At 46.1% G+C, this 16386-nt stretch overlaps 1 protein-coding gene across 1 annotated transcript in view; it reads right to left on the bottom strand.

Moving 5' to 3' along the window:
* LOC120994224 (ecto-ADP-ribosyltransferase 5-like) overlaps positions 1–5693 on the bottom strand; it is a 54194-nt gene extending 48501 nt beyond the window's left edge. Inside the window, exon 1 of the mRNA XM_040422671.1 lies at positions 5676–5693. The gene's annotated coding sequence lies outside the window, so the exon portion shown is untranslated. The remainder of the gene's footprint in view (positions 1–5675) is intronic.
* Positions 5694–16386: the final 10693 nt, after the last annotated feature.

Genomic DNA, 16386 nt, shown 5'->3' with positions numbered 1-16386 from the left:
TGAGACTATGGACTCTTTACTGTAAGAGCAGTGAGACTATGGACTCTTTACTGTAAGAGCAGTGAGACTATGGACTCTTTACTGTAAGAGCAGTGAGACTATGGACTCTTTACTGTAAGAGCAGTGAGACTATGGACTCTTTACGGTAAGAGCAGTGAGACTATGGACTCTTTACTGTAAGAGCGGTGAGACTATGGACTCTTTACTGTAAGAGCGGTGAGACTATGGGCTCTTTACTGTAAGAGCAGTGAGACTATGGACTCTTTACTGTAAGAGCAGTGAGACTATGGACTCTTTACTGTAAGAGCGGTGAGACTATGGGCTCTTTACTGTAAGAGCAGTGAGACTATGGACTCTTTACTGTAAGAGCAGTGAGACTATGGACTCTTTACTGTAAGAGCAGTGAGACTATGGACTCTTTACTGTAAGAGCAGTGAGACTATGGACTCTTTACTGTAAGAGCAGTGAGACTATGGACTCTTTACTGTAAGAGCACTGAGACTATGGACTCTTTACTGTAAGAGCAGTGAGACTATGGACTGTTTACTGTAAGAGCACTGAGACTATGGACTCTTTACTGTAAGAGCAGTGAGACTATGGACTGTTTACTGTAAGAGCAGTGAGACTATGGACTCTTTACTGTAAGAGCAGTGAGACTATGTACTCCTTACTGTAAGAGCAGTGAGACTATGGACTCTTTACTGTAAGAGCAGTGAGACTATGGACTCTTTACTGTAAGAGCAGTGAGACTATGGACTCTTTACTGTAAGAGCAATGAGACTATGGACTCTTTACTGTAAGAGCAGTGAGACTATGGACTCTTTACTGTAAGAGCAGGGAGACTATGGACTCTTTACTGTAAGAGCACTGAGACTATGGGCTCTTTACTGTAAGAGCAGTGAGACTATGGACTCTATACTGTAAGAGCAGGGAGACTATGGACTCTTTACTGTAAGAGCAGTGAGACTATGGACTCTGTACTGTAAGAGCAGTGAGACTATGGACTCTATACTGTAAGAGCAGTGAGACTATGGACTCTTTACTGTAAGAGCAGTGAGACTATGGACTCTTTACTGTAAGAGCAGTGAGACTATGGACTTTACTGTAAGAGCAGTGAGACTATGGACTCTTTACTGTAAGAGCACTGAGACTATGGACTCTTTACTGTAAGAGCAGTGAGACTATGGACTCTATACTGTAAGAGCAGGGAGACTATGGACTCTTTACTGTAAGAGCAGTGAGACTATGGACTCTTTACTGTAAGAGCAGTGAGACTATGGACTCTTTACTGTAAGAGCAGTGAGACTATGGACTCTTTACTGTAAGAGCAGTGAGACTATGGACTCTTTACTGTAAGAGCAGTGAGACTATGGACTCTTTACTGTAAGAGCAGTGAGACTATGGACTCTTTACGGTAAGAGCAGTAAGACTATGGACTCTACTGTAAGAGCAGTGAGACTATGGACTTTACTGTAAGAGCAGTGAGACTATGGACTCTATACTGTAAGAGCAGAGAGACTATGAACTCTTTACTGTAAGAGCAGTGAGACTATGGACTCTTTACTGTAAGAGCAGTGAGACTATGGACTCTTTACGGTAAGAGCAGTGAGACTATGGGCTCTTTACTGTAAGAGCAGTGAGACTATGGACTCTCTACTGTAAGAGCAGTGAGACTATGGACTCTTTACTGTAAGAGCAGTGAGACTATGGACTCTTTACTGTAAGAGCAGTGAGACTATGGACTCTATACTGTAAGAGCAGTGAGACTATGGACTCTTTACGGTAAGAGCAGTGAGACTATGGACTCTTTACTGTAAGAGCAGTGAGACTATGGACTGTTTACTGTAAGAGCACTGAGACTATGGACTCTTTACTGTAAGAGCAGTGAGACTATGGACTGTTTACTGTAAGAGCACTGAGACTATGGACTCTTTACTGTAAGAGCAGTGAGACTATGGACTGTTTACTGTAAGAGCAGTGAGACTATGGACTCTATACTGTAAGAGCAGTGAGACTATGTACTCCTTACTGTAAGAGCAGTGAGACTATGGACTCTTTACTGTAAGAGCAGTGAGACTATGGACTCTTTACTGTAAGAGCAGTGAGACTATGGACTCTTTACTGTAAGAGCAGTGAGACTATGGACTCTTTACTGTAAGAGCAGTGAGACTATGGACTCTTTACTGTAAGAGCAGTGAGACTATGGACTCTTTACTGTAAGAGCAGGGAGACTATGGACTCTTTACTGTAAGAGCACTGAGACTATGGGCTCTTTACTGTAAGAGCAGTGAGACTATGGACTCTATACTGTAAGAGCAGGGAGACTATGGACTCTTTACTGTAAGAGCAGTGAGACTATGGACTCTGTACTGTAAGAGCAGTGAGACTATGGACTCTATACTGTAAGAGCAGTGAGACTATGGACTCTTTACTGTAAGAGCAGTGAGACTATGGACTCTTTACTGTAAGAGCAGTGAGACTATGGACTTTACTGTAAGAGCAGTGAGACTATGGACTCTTTACTGTAAGAGCACTGAGACTATGGACTCTTTACTGTAAGAGCAGTGAGACTATGGACTCTATACTGTAAGAGCAGGGAGACTATGGACTCTTTACTGTAAGAGCAGTGAGACTATGGACTCTTTACTGTAAGAGCAGTGAGACTATGGACTCTTTACTGTAAGAGCAGTGAGACTATGGACTCTTTACTGTAAGAGCAGTGAGACTATGGACTCTTTACTGTAAGAGCAGTGAGACTATGGACTCTTTACTGTAAGAGCAGTGAGACTATGGACTCTTTACGGTAAGAGCAGTAAGACTATGGACTCTACTGTAAGAGCAGTGAGACTATGGACTTTACTGTAAGAGCAGTGAGACTATGGACTCTATACTGTAAGAGCAGAGAGACTATGAACTCTTTACTGTAAGAGCAGTGAGACTATGGACTCTTTACTGTAAGAGCAGTGAGACTATGGACTCTTTACGGTAAGAGCAGTGAGACTATGGACTATATACTGTAAGAGCAGTGAGACTATGGACTATATACTGTAAGAGCAGTGAGACTATGGACTCTTTACTGTAAGAGCAGTGAGACTATGGGCTCTTTACTGTAAGAGCAGTGAGACTATGGACTCTTTACTGTAAGAGCAGTGAGACTATGGACTCTGTACTGTAAGAGCAGTGAGACTATGGACTCTTTACTGTAAGAGCAGTGAGACTATGGACTCTATACTGTAAGAGCAGTGAGACTATGGAGTCTATACTGTAAGAGCAGTGAGACTATGGACTCTATACTGTAAGAGCAGTGAGACTATGGACTCTTTACTGTAAGAGCAGTGAGACTATGGACTCTTTACTGTAAGAGCAGTGAGACTATAGACTCTTTACTGTAAGAGCAGTGAGACTATGGACTCTATACTGTAAGAGCAGTGAGACTATGGAGCTCTCTGCCTGAGGAGGTGGTGATGGTGAGTACAATAATGGAATTCAGGAGGGGCCTGGATGTATTTCTGGAGTGTAATAATATTACAGGCTATAGCTACTAGAGAGGGGTCGTTGATCCAGGGAGTTATTCTGATTGCCTGATTGGAGTCGGGAAGGAATTTTTTATTCCCCTAAAGTGGGGAAAATTGGCTTCTACCTCACAGGTTTTTTTTTTTGGCTTCCTCTGGATCAACTTGCAGGATGACAGGCCGAACTGGATGGACAAATGTCTTTTTTCGGCCTTATATACTATGTTACTATGTTACTACTACTACTACTACCCTTTCCACACTGCACTGCTGCTACCACCACCACCACCACTTCAACTACTACCACTATTACTACCACCACCACCACTACCACTACTCTCACCTACCCTTTCCACATCCACACTGCACTGCTGCTACCACTACCACCACCACCACAACTACTACCATTACTACTACTACTACTGCCACCACAACTACTACTACTACTCCCACCTTCCTTTTCCACATCTACACTGCACTGCTGCTACTACTACTACTGCTATTACTACCACTACCACTACTACTACCACTATTACTACAACTACTACTGCAACTACTACCACTATCACTCTTACTACCACTACTACTACCCTTTCTACACTGTACTGCCACTACTACTACTGCAACTACTACCACTACTACTACCACTATTACTACAACTACTACTGCAACTACTACCACTATCACTCTTACTACCACTACTACTACCCTTTCTACACTGTACTGCCACTACTACTACTGCTACTACTACCACTACTACTACCACTATTACTACAACTACTACTGCAACTACTACCACTACCACTATTGCTACTACTATCACTACTACTACCACTACTACTACCCTTTCTACACTGTACTGCTACTACTACTACTACTACTACTACTACTACTACCCCTTCCATTCTGCACTGCTGCTGCTCCCAATTAAAAGGGATAATTTTCCTAGTCCTGTTCACAACAACCCAATTTTTCTTCTGACAATTAACCCTTCTGCGTGTGGTACGGGCAGCATTCTCACCCTGTCAAGGCATCATTTTTGAACCCTTAGGGGGTCATTTATAAATAGATAGACGCCACTTTTTGGCATATATGTGTCACAGATTCAGTAGCAAAGGGGATTTGCAGCAGAATCTTCTTCCCCTTCCGCGCCACTTACGCCAGGTCTATAAAAGGCGCGTGGCATGTGCAAGGAAAAGGGCGTGCCGGCCCGTCTCATTAATCATTTTCTATACCAGTTTTTGGCGTAGACATTTATTTAGGCCAGGATGGGAGCTGACGTGGATGTAAGGCTGTTAGGCTCTGCCGGGGGCTCTGCCGGGGGCTCTGCCTTAGTCATGTACTGGCTGCCGGCTCTTCATAGATTCGGCGCATCAAGTGTTAGCGCAGGGTTAACAAGACCGATGTCTAAAATGCAGGTCTTAATGAATGACTCCATTAGTCCCAACAATCCACGTTTTAATTTTTTTTTTTTATCCCATAACACCGTGTGTTTAAACATCATCTGCCCCCGATAAGGGACAATTTTTGGAAGCTTTTATATAAATTTAAAGCAAGCAGAAGTCTTACCTTATTCTTTTTGTGCTTCAATTCTTCTCCATTTCCAAACTCCCTGCTTGCTGTCAGTGAATGCATTCAGAGGCGGTCAACCTGGGCTGTAATATAGACACCTCAGCTGTAACTGCACAGATCTTTCTGTAGTTTGTTACAATGTGTCAGTCTGGTGTTCATATAACAGACCATTGTCTAGACTTGATACAATTGTATCCATTTGGAGAAGAGCAGGAAAAGTAACGCCCGGGTTTACTACCTCTGAATGGAAACAGGAGGGTGCTCATTCACTGACAGCAAGCAGACAGCTTGAAAATGGTATGAAAAGAGACCTAAAGCCTATCTATCTATAAAGATTAAGTGCAGGAGGGCGCTGCAGCGAGGCATGCCAGCCCACAACTCTACGCATCTCCATGACTGCGGAGCTGACAATCTAATAACCACAGGTTATGCCTGGGCTGCACTGCAGCATTTTGTACCGCGACTGATTGATTTTAACTATTGAATGACCGCTGCAGTCCACATTGAGCAGAAAGCATTGATTTGGACTGGTCGCGCTACAAAAAGTCACCATGTAGCCCAGGCAGTAATCATAAGGAGCGAGGGTCTCACCTGAAGTAAAGGGGGCGCCGGCAGCAGTAGTAGAATCCAGTCTGCGCACAGCGAGCTCTGCTACATAACATAGTGAAATGCTCCATTGTTTATAAAGGTTACGCTGAATGTATAATGAACCTGCTGAAGAATGTGGAGAATGTGACGGTTGCACGCCCCCATCCCACTGTCCCCCGCACAGCGCCAAGGGGGCGCCAGGAGCCAATGTGCTGACAGATACTGCCCCCTGGAGCATGTTCTATCTACACATCTTCTGAAACCCAGAGGACTCCGGACACACCGACCCCCTCTACTGGTGAAGAGAGGGATAGACTAAAATCAATGATTATATGCCCTGAATCCCTGATGTATAATTGCGCTGCTACGCAGTTAAATCTATATAGTTTAATTCATATGATATTCTATATTTGGTCATATGCTCCCATCTAGTGGCCGTTTATGGTATTGCACATGTTTTTCTGTTCGTGATATCTGTCATTCATTTCATTGCTCCACCCCTTCTTCTGTGTACCTCACTTCCTGTTTCTCCATACTGCTCCAGGCATTGAACAGGTACACATGTATTCTCATGTAAGCTTACAAAAGCATCATCTTTTGACCGCACAATACCAGAATCCATCTGTTTTGCTGTACTCTGTTATCTGGCTTACAGAATAAAGCAACTTACATGGATAAACTCGGTGTTGGTGAGTTCAAGCTATCTGATAAGGATTGTCCGCAGGGATTATATCTGCTCATACAGGCCAGGCATAGGCGTCTCACTAGGGATAAATTGCTATTACAACAATCGGAGTCAGAATAGTCAAAAGATGCATAGAATTCCTACAGCCTGCTGTGTATATGTGTGTGCCTAATCTGCAATCAAGCTCAGTGCCATCCGCCATCTTGTGAAAGCACATGATCGCACAAGCTTACTGCACTTCAAGTGAATGTTGAAAACTGTTTCTCTAAATAGCACTGTGTTACCTCACCTGTCTAAGCTGCTGTTCGTCTTCTTAAAGAGAGAGTACAATTTTTCGCAAAACTGTAAAAAATGTCTAGACAAGGCTCTGAACACTCTTTTATGGCTGAAGCAACGCACTGAACCAGCAGACGTACAGGGAGAAGATTCTGCAGATATTACCGAACAGAGTGTAAGACCCAAACGTACAATAAAACCAACACAGAAACTCAGAGAAAACTATGAAGCCACTAGAGATGAGTTCTCCAGTAATCTGCCAGACCTCTGGGACAGAACCTCACATTGCATGTCAGTTTTGTCACACTCTAATGATCAACCAGCTCAAATAAGAGACTCTATAAATCACCTATTTGCTGTGTATGTACGCTACCAGCGGCTGTCTGCAAAATACTCAGCCTTCTTGCAGGACTCTAATATAGAGGATTCTTCAGCAGAACTGGCCAGGACTGATGCACTGAACCAACAAAGGGATCTCGCAGTGCAAAATGCTAAGCTTAAGGCAGAACTCCATATTACTCAACAGTAGGAGATCTCACAGATCCACCAAAACCAAGCGCACTGCATTTTCTACCAGATCCCCTCGTTCCAGAAGAAGGGACAAGTTAATAGAGGCCCGCTCTGATGCCGAATCAAAAAAGGCGCAAAGCTTCTTTACCAGAAAGCAAGCAGAGATGGAAGCTCAAAGGGCAGCTCAACAAGCAGAGATGGCAGCTCGCCAAGCAGAGGCAGATTCACAAATAAAGATTCTGCAAATGGAAGGGGAGGAAGCAGCTTCCCTAGCAAGGCTAAAAGTCCTTGAACAAGCAATGGGACAAAGTACTAATTTAGACTGCCTTATCCCAGCAGAACTGGAAGATCCAGCTGAACGCACCAGTGAATACGTTCTAAAGCATAACATCTGCAAAGATTCAGAGTCATCTCCTGTACCTCCTACTAACAACACTGTTCTGACTCTCAACACAGACACCTCTCAGCTCTATATGTCTAAGCCTCTTCAAGTCTACAATGCAAGTACATCTATGCAGCAAACTGGATCAACTCATGTCAACAAGGTGACTTCTGATAATAAGCTGCAGCTCAAACCAAAGCCAGCACAAGCATTAGAGACTACACCGTTAAACGCTCATGCAACATCATTTTACCCTAGTAAACCTCACCCTACATCACCAGAGAACTTTCACACCCAAGGGGTTCCACAAGTTACTTTGACATCAAGGAGTGAGAGACTAGACATGAATGACTTTGCCAGATACATGGCCTACATACATGCCTGCTTCATCCTCACCATCATCAAGGTATGATAACAAAGCACCAAAATGTAGAGACTTAAATAGAGCTATATCTGTTAAAAGGACAGACATCTCAACCTCCACAACCTCACCTTCTGATCAGGGCGTTGTGGATGACAGAGATGAAGACCCTAATCGTCAGTGTCCTATTAACAATAAGCCTCAACCTCTTAAGAAATGTCGTGGGCTTAGGGCAAAGACTTTACAAAAGTGCAGGGAGATTCTCCGGAAACTCTGCATATTCTACAAGTGCTGTACTTCTTATAGCCATTTTGCTAAAGACTGTAAAGTTGTCATCAAGTGCACGGAATGCTGTAGCGACAGACATGTTACAGTCATGCAACATACTCCACTTCCAGACCACCCACAGCAGCTTCCTACCTACACTCCCGTCTCAAATCATGGCGGGGAGCAACAAGGTCATGCTCCAACCAAAGATAATGTCTCTTCTTCATGTACAGAAGTCTGTGGAGAAGGCAAGGACCACAAATGCTGTGCCAAGATATGCCTAGTCAAGCTATACCCAAGGGATTATCCTGAGAAAGCTGCTAGGATGTATGTAATAATAGATGAAAAGAGCAACAGATCCCTGGTTAAGCCTAAATTCTTTGAGATCTTTGGCAAAGAGGGTCACACAACACCATATACTCTCAGAACCTGTTCTGGTCGTGTAGAGACCTTCAGCGGAAGGGTTGGTGGATTCATTGTCTCTCTTATCAACGAGGGAAAAGGCATACCCCTACCAACGTTAGTCGAGTGCGACCAGATTTCCAGACGAAAGGGAAGAGATTCCCACTCCAGAAGCTGCGTATCAACATCCTCATTTAAGGTACCTTGTTGATGAGATTCCTGCAATGGACAAGAGTGCTGAAATCTTAGTCCTGTTAAGAAGGGACATTCTCAGAGTACATAAAGTATGCGATCAGTGCGATGGGCCTGACAACGCCCCTTATGCACAAAGACTTGACCTAGGCTGGGTAATAGTGGGCGATGTATGCTTGGACAGGATGTGTACGCCATCTGAGATCCACTCCTTCAAAACTTACATGTTGAGAAACGGACGTGCATCACACTTCAAACAATGCCCTCACCTTTATAAAGTAAAGGAGAAGCTTCTTGACATCATCCAAGTACCTGATGTTACTCCTGTCCTTTGTGATGACAACCTAGGTACCACAGTGTTTTGTACTACAAGTGAGGACAACAAAATAGCCTTGTCAGTTGAAGACAGAGAATTCATCTCAATAATGGATAAGGAATTCTTTCAGGATGAGTCTAACATCTGGGTTGCACCAGTACCTCTTCGTGCTACAAGGGCCAAACTCCCAACCAATCGTGAACAGGCTTTATCCAGATTTAACTCACTTCAACGAACACTAAGGAACAGGCCTGAAATGAAGGACTATTTCATCGCCTTTATGAAAAGGATCTTTGACAATTATCACGCCGAACCAGCGCCACCACCTCAAGAACACGATGAGTGCTGGTATCTGCCTTTCTTCGGAGTGTATCATCCACGTAAGCCAAAACAAATCAGGATAGTATTTGACTCCAGTGCCAAGCATCAAGGTGTATCCCTAAACGATGTTCTTCTCACTGGCCCGAATCTAACCAACAACCTCGTAGGCGTACTTATGAGATTTAGAAGAGAAACAGTTGCCATAACCGCTGATATTGATCAGATGTTTCATTGCTTCATTGTACGCGAAGACCATAGGAACTTCTTAAGGTTTCTGTGGCACCATGACAACAACATGGACAATGAGATTATTGAATACTGCATGAAAGTACATGTTTTCGGAAATAGTCCCTCACCCGCTGTTGCAACATACGGTTTACGAAGGACTGCCATTGATGGAGAAAAAGATTATGGCGCGGATGCTCGACACTTCGTTGAGAGAGACTTTTATGTTGACGATGGACTTAAGACTTTACCTACAGACGAAGAAGCCAAAGGACACAAGGTATGCTTTCTGAGGCTATACTCAGACTACACAAAATTGCCTCAAATAGTGTTGCTGTTATAAAAGCCTTTCAACCTGGCGATCATGCCACAGGGTTTAAGGACTTAAATCTGGGAATGGACATGCCACCTATACAGAGAAGTCTGGGCCTACGGTGGACCTATTAAAGGACACTTTCAGCTTTCAAGTCAGCTCTACAGACAAGCCATTTACCAAGCGTGGTGTTCTGTCAGTGGTAAACAGCCCATACGATCCAATGGGATTTGTGGCTCCCATCACCATACAAGGTAAAGCCTTACTTATACAGCTCTCAGAGTCTATTAAAGATTGGGATGCTCCACTGCCATCTGACAAGCTTTCAAAATGGGAGTCCTGGAAGCAATCTCTACACGCCTTAGATGGAATCCATATACCACGCTGCTACACCTCAGCTTCCCTTGCTATGATCCGGAGAAAAGAGCTTCACATCTTCTCAGATGCATCTACTGAGGCCATTGCGGCTGTTGCCTACCTCAAGGTGAGAGACTCTTCTAATCAAACCCACATAGGGTTTCTGTTTGGGAAAGCTAATTTAGCACCTAAGCTTGAGCACACAATTCCGAGGCTTGAACTTTATGTTACTGTGCTAGCTGTAGAAATCTCAGATGTCATATTACGTGAGCTAGACATTCAGATAGATGACACCAAATTCTACACAGACAGTAAGGTTGTTCTGGGCTACATATACAACCAGACTAAACTTTTATATGTCTACGTCAGCAACCGTGTAGAAAGAATCAGGAAATCATTTAAACCTGAACAATGGCATTATGTCCCATCTGAAATTAATCCTGTAGATCATGCTACTAGGCCAGTGTCTGCAAGTGTATTTGCCAGTTCTTCCTGGTTAACAGGTCCTGAATTCCTGCTAGATCACACAGAAGAGACCACTGCTGACGTCTTCGGTCTTCTAGAACCTGACAAGGATCCAGAGAACCCAACTATCCTTACCCCAGCTACCCTGCTTACCCAGAAGCTTGGGTCCGTTCCTGTTCCACCTGGAAACTTTAAAGACGGAAATCTCTGCTTTGGTCAATGGAAGCGAGTACAGAACCTTGCCAACGGCTTCTGGAATCGTTGGAAGATGGAGTGTCATTCCATTCTGCAAGGACGCAGGAAATGGCAACGACAGTACCCTAACATACAAGTTGGAGATCTCGTTCTGCTCAAGGACCAGCAAGCCGTCAGAATCGAGTGACTTATTGTGAAGAGCGTTCCTAGTGATGACGGTAAGGTATGCAAGGTGGAGGTGAAAGTTGCAAGACAAGTGACTGTAAAGACTTTCATCAGGCCTATCACGGAACTTGTTCTGCTCTTGTCCTTTGGAGAATGAACTTATTGCCTATGTTGCTGAATCTTGCCTGAAACTTCAAGCAAGAAGTGTTTGAACTTTAATTGATTCACTTGAAGCCTTACATTTTAGTTGTTGCATTATATGTCTGTTCTCTTTATGTTTTTCAGGTCCTCGGACATCAAGCAAATTACTGTTGTTTATTCGCAATTATATAACTACCGTTATGGTTTAAATAGTGACATTTTCAATGCTAGACGGGGAGTGTGCTGCTACGCAGTTAAATCTATATAGTTTAATTCATATGATATTCTATATTTGGTCATATGCTCCCATCTAGTGGTCGTTTCTGGTAATGCACTTGTTTTTCTGGTTTGTCATATCTGTCATTCATTTCATTGCTCCACCCCTTCTTCTGTGTACCTCACTTCCTGCTTTTCCATACTGCTCCAGGCATTGGACAGGTACACATGTATTCTCATGTAAGCTTACAAAAGCATCATCTTTTGACCGCATAATACCAGAATCCATCTGTTCTGCTGTACTCTGTTATCTGGCTTACAGAATAAAGCAACTTACATGGATAAACTCGGTGTTGGTGAGTTCAAGCTTTCTGATAAGGATTTTATTACAAGACCCGGAGGCTCGTATTGCTATTCTCCTTCTTTACTCTGACCAATAGCAGCAAAGAAAAATATTGAAACATGTGATCAGCCACTCCCCATAGTCCCAGTATAACAGGCAACACCGCCTGCAAAACCTCCTCTTTCTTTGCTGCTGATGCAGAGATAAGTAGTGTGATTTATTGCTTCTGTCTTTTTTCATATAGACCTACGTATATATATTGTTTTATTTTGGGTTTTAGTTTTATCTGTATTCTGCATTTCCCCCTTTTGGGGGCAATTTGGGGGTATATATATATATATATATATATATATTGTAGACTCTTTGTTTTATTAGGTATGTTTTCATGTCCTCGTCTGTTGTGGCTATTGGGGGGTTAATTCTGCGCCTCCCTCTCTTTAGTCTGTAGGACGCTTTCACCTTGTTCGCCTGTACTGTGCCCTCTTCTTCCCCCTCCCCTTATCTGGCGGCCCATTTTCCCACCGCTACTTACTTCCGTCCGGCTTGCGTCTGCTCTCTCTCATACTTGCAGGCGCGCCCGAGATCTCGGGCGCTTCCGCTTCCGCAGTGTGTCTGTGCAGATCGGAGCTCCTGCTGCCTCAGTCCGTCCCTGGGGTGTTCCTTTTCAGGTTTTTCTGGCGTTTTTCCTCTCTTACTGGCCTTGGGCAAATCCCTATCGCCAGCTTATTAGTCCACAGCCTATTTAGTGCATCTTATATTATATATTATACATAATTTCAGCATCTATAGATATATTATCAGCAGGTCAGCATGCCTAAAACTGTGCATAGTGGCCAGGGCCCTGCAGAGCTGGACGTTCCTCTAGTTGAATTAACCCCTTCGGGGGAGGATGGTCATGTCCCGATCCCTAGAGATCAATCCATAGATTTTCAGGCGTCACTGTCTAGCGCCATTGCTGCAGCCATGGGGTCTATGACTTCGGTCATCTCCCAAACTATTGGCCAGGCCCTTGCTGCTCATCTGGCTACCTCACATACCCCACAGCCCGCCATGGTGTCAACACCCACCGGGCCAGGGCCGTCTGCCTCCAGAAAAAGAAATAAGGGTGATGATGTTTCCACCATTGTTGGCGCGCTGGGTCCGCGCAAAAGAGCCTGTACGCGTCAGGCAGAACGCACGCGCAATTGGAAATGTGCTAGAGCACAACAGGATTTGGATTCCGACTCTGAGGTCGAATCCGAGGAGGAGGCTATGGATGACGCCTTTGAGGAGGCAGAGGAGGACCCCTCGGGGGTCATGGATAATAACCCCCTACCCGGGTGTAGCTCCCTAGTGTCCGCTGCAGAAGTCATGCCTGCATCTTTAATGGATCCCTCTGGGGAACCCTTGTTTGACCCGGATTCGCTCCACCATCCCCGTTCTGCTGAGTGGTTATGGTTGGAGCACGTTTCCAAATATTTGGAGGCTCGTGTGCGCTGCCCTCTTTCCAAAGAGGCTCGCAATAAGCTTAGGGCGGAATGCCCCAGACCCGTCATTCCCAATAAGGTATGCGAGACTCCTGCTGTGGACCCCAAAATGACGCAGTTCTTCGCCAAATCCGGTTGGAACCCGCGTAGGGGGTCTAGAGTCAGCGTTGAGATCTTGTCAGGACAAGCTCCTTGACATCTTTGGGCCGCTAGCTAAATTATTTGACCTGGCGGAGGTGGCAAAAGCCGAGAATAAGCAGGTTGATCCTGTGGAATTGCGCGAATGGGTACAACGGGCCATTTGCATAGCGGGAAACGTAAATACGTCCCTAGCTATAGAGAGGTTTAAAGCCATTCTTTTCAAAATCGAGCCCAAGTTATCTAACCTAGCTCTTACTGAGGCTGGTAAGGAGGCCCAGGGCCTATTATTTGGAGAGTCCTTCATTAAGGACCTAGGGCGGTTTGTGGGAGCATTCACTGCCCTAGACAAAGCCCAAAGCTCAATGAAGAGAGTTTTCCACGGTAGGGTCTCTACCAAGGCCGGCAGCTTTAGGGGCCGCCTGTCCGGCCGTGCCCAGTTTCAGTCCTGTGGTTCGGGCCGAGGCTCCTTCTCTCAGAGATCTGCCTTCCAGGAGCACAGACGGGATCCGTCATCTTTTTTCCCTTCCCGGGGAAGTTCCTGGCGTTCAAGAGGATACAGAGGGAATCCTAATTCCAGACGTCCCTACGGTGAGTCTTCCAACTCATTTCAGTTCTTTAAATGTTTGTGTAGGGTGCAGACTACGTCTTTTTTCTCCAGCTTGGTCCAGTATCACCTCAGACCAATGGGTCCTATCCACGGTCAGGGGTTTCCACATCGAGCTGACGTCCTCCCCACTGTCCATCCCGCCTCCACACCCTGTAGTGCTGTCAGTGGAGAGCCGCATACTGGTGGACTCAGAGCTGTCGGATCTTTTCCGCAAGGGAGCCTTAGAGCCGGCTCCGATGTCCCCTTTTGCGATAATCAGCAATATTTTTCTAGTGGCGAAGAAAGGGGGCCAACTACGGCCCGTCATCAATTTACGCGCCCTCAACGCGTTTGTCAGATACCGCCACTTCAAGATCGAGGGCATCCATCTCCTTCAGGACCTTCTGCAGGTGGGCGATTGGATGGTCAAGTTGGACCTGAAGGACGCTTATCTTACTGTCCCTGTCGAGGACGCGTCCAGAAACCTTCTCTGTTTCTCTTGGCAAGACAGGATTTGGCGGTTCACGTGCCTCCCATTCGGCATCTCTTCAGCTCCGTGGTGTTTCACCAAGCTGATGCGCCCGGCTATGGCATGGCTACGCAGTCGGGGAGTTCGCCTCATCGTGTATTTGGACGACATTCTGGTCATGGCCCAGAATCGGTCGGTGTTGCTAAATCACCTTTGCTGGACCATGGATCTTCTGTTGGATCTGGGTTTACTCCTCAATCATGAGAAATCCTGCCTCACCCCGTCTCGCGAGATGGAGTTCCTGGGGTTTCTGGTGGATTCCACGGCAGGGACACTCAGCCTACCACCGGCCAAGGTTCGGTCGATACGGAAGGAATTGTGCAGAGCCAAGTCATCTTCCCAGATCCCTTTGCGCCAACTAGCGAGGATCATAGGTCTGCTGGCCTCATCTATCCAGGCGGTTTTCCCGGCCCCGCTCCATTACCGGGCTCTTCAGTGCCTGAAAATTTCCCACCTACGGGCGGGAGCTTTCTATGCGGATTGGATCTCCCTGGACGAGGAGACCAAGGAGCTATCCTGGTGGATCCACAATTTGCAAGCTTGGAACGGCAAGGCTATTTTCGGGCATCCTCCGGACTTGGTGGTGGATTCAGATGCCAGCCTGTCTGGCTGGGGAGCTCACTGCGAGGGGATCACAACTGGAGGTGGTTGGTCAGAGGCCGAAGCAGGATTCCATATCAATGCGCTGGAACTGTTGGCTGGTTCGTTCGCGATCAAGAGCTTCACGAGAGACACGGCCAGATCCTGCATTCAACTACGCATGGACAATGTGTCGGCGGTGCGTTACATCAACGGCATGGGCGACACCCGTTCCACCATCTTGTCTCGTTTGGCGAAGGACTTCTGGGACTACTGCCTAGACAAGGAGTTGATCGTTTTGGCGGAATATCTTCCAGGCGTCCAGAATATTCGTGCGGATTGGAGTTCTCGGTTTCTTTCCGATTCCAGCGACTGGCAGTTAGATCCAGCGGTGTTCCATTCCTTAATGTCAGTTTGGGGACCTTTCTGCATCGACCTGTTTGCTTCCCGCCTGAACACGCAACTACAACGTTTCTACAGCTGGCGCCCGGACCCGGAAGCCGAAGCGGTGGACGCGTTCCTACAGGATTGGTCCAAAGGCCTGCTCTACGCGTTTCCTCCCTTCCAGCTGATTCCCTGGACCCTGATTCAAGTGCGCCGTTATGCGGCGGATCTGGTGCTGCTGGTCCCATTTTGGAACTCCCAATCGTGGTTTCCCCACCTTCTGGAGATGATGGTAGAGATCCCGTACCTGCTCCCGATATCTCAGACTCTCCTCCGCGGTCCGCATCACCAACCGCATCCTCTCCTCTTGGACGGATCCCTGCGCCTGCTGCTATGTCGGATTTCAGGGGACCCTGGGAGGTCCCGGGAGTTTCGGGAACAGCTAGAGTCCTTTTGGAGAATGCATGGGCCCCAGGAACCAGAAGATCTTACAGATCAGCCTGGGGATCTTGGGCTCTCTGGTGCGTGGCTAGGGACTTGGATCCCGTTTCGGGATCCCTGTGACGGAGATCTTGCATTTCCTGTCTTCTTTATTTGACCAGGGCAAGGCCTATCGCATGATCAGCCTGTTCAGATCGGCCATTTCTGCTTCTCATCAAGGTTTTGACGGCACTCCTGCGGGTCAACATCCTTTGGTCTGCCGTCTCTTGCGCGGTTCTCGGATGTCTCGTCCTCCTAGGCCTAGATTTTCTGCCACTTGGGATGTATCTTGTGTCCTTTCTTTTTTATCTTCTTGGCCTCAGAATGCAGACCTTTCCCTAAGGCAACTGTCGGCGAAGCTTGTCACCCTTTTCTGTCTGATTTCCTGCAAGCGGGTTTCAGACGTCCGGGCTTTGG

This window comes from Bufo bufo, chromosome 3, assembly GCF_905171765.1.
Source record: "Bufo bufo chromosome 3, aBufBuf1.1, whole genome shotgun sequence".
NCBI lineage: Eukaryota > Metazoa > Chordata > Amphibia > Anura > Bufonidae > Bufo > Bufo bufo.
The sequence above is the reverse complement of the archived record's forward strand: the minus strand, read 5'-3'. Positions and strand labels throughout refer to the sequence as shown.